Genomic DNA, 1,547 nt, shown 5'->3' with positions numbered 1-1,547 from the left:
ACTGGAAGACTAAAATGAAAACACAATTGATATGAGAGAATATTTTTGCATGATTTAAGACTAAATTGAGGATGAATTGACTTAAATTAATTTTGAACTTATATTAGTCATGAAAGGCCTAAATAGTCTTTGTTCTTCTCACAACTGGATCACCATGACGCTGCTTCAACCATTTAGAGGCTGAAGCTCCATGTTTTCCAATCTTTGCTTCTGTCACTGGTGGTTTATAGACACACACTAGTACAATGCATCAATTACATGGCCACAAACCTCTGTCCTATCAATCACCACATTGTGGTCATGCAAGTGAAAGACTCACAGGTGGCTCTTAACGGAACTGATCTATTGGTTTTATTGCACTGGGTGAGATACAATTTATGTATTTGAATCATCATCCTATTCCTATATACTTATATTTAGCATGTTTTGACATCAACAAACAGAAAATATAGAGAAATATAGAGAATATATCAGTCCCATAATTGAGACATTTGGCTGAAGAACAAAATCGACATGACATGAATTGTAATAAGCAAACACTAATACTAACTGACAAGTTTAAAATGCACGAGTGTGTCAGACAGAGAACGGACTGAGGGAAATGCTTTCCAAATGCACTACAAGGTAGACCTTGTTGACACAGAATATGGAAAATGTGCCATTTTGTGTTTTTTGTGCATACATTTGACAACAAATACACGTTGTGTATGTGGACATACAAGCAACGCAACTGGTCAACTGGGAGATGCTGAACAATACTTTTATGATGATGCCTCAATGCATAATCTGAAATATCTACCATCCCTCACATCCATGTCCAGATTTTCATGAATCACTCCCTATGTTTTGATTTCCATTTCACCAAATATACCCTTTTTCCCCAAGTTTAAATGCATTTAGGGCCTGTTTATTTCCATGATACATACTGTATGTATTCAATTACTCTTCATGCGTGCATGCAAAAAAGCAATTGCCTCTGGGTGTCTAAAGTTTTGGGAATGCAAAAGAACTTGGTCAGGAACGTTTATCTAAATATGGATCTACATACATATTTAAGAATGACGTAAATACATATTGATACATTAATTTGGGTTTCTTTTGTGCATTAATAGTCACTTTTCATTTACCAAACGGTGGACAAACAACCCGAGCACTGACGGTCCATGAACAAAGTTGCGCCTTACCTGATTATAACATACATGACGAGGCAGTTTCCCACTAAGCCCACCACAAACACCACGGAATAGACAGCGGTGATGATGGGGATGATTGGGGACATGGGCTCCTCGTCCCCACTCGTCGCTATGGGGCTATTGGGAGTTTGTGATTCAGACAGCCAAGTAGAATTAATGAAACAGTCTTCGGCGAGCGCAGAAAGACACTTGTCTCCTTTGAAGATTTCCACCGGAGTGCTTTCCATTTTGGAAACGCTTGACCACCTCACAATACGAATGAAATGGGCTAAGAGAACACTTCTTGCGGTCCGTTCCGATAGGAGAGAAAAAGGAAAGTTAACGTGATTATGATACCTGAATAGACTTTATGGC

The sequence above is a fragment of the Hypomesus transpacificus genome, chromosome 8, assembly GCF_021917145.1.
Source record: "Hypomesus transpacificus isolate Combined female chromosome 8, fHypTra1, whole genome shotgun sequence".
Lineage (NCBI taxonomy): Eukaryota > Metazoa > Chordata > Actinopteri > Osmeriformes > Osmeridae > Hypomesus > Hypomesus transpacificus.
Note: the sequence above shows the minus strand (reverse complement) of the source record.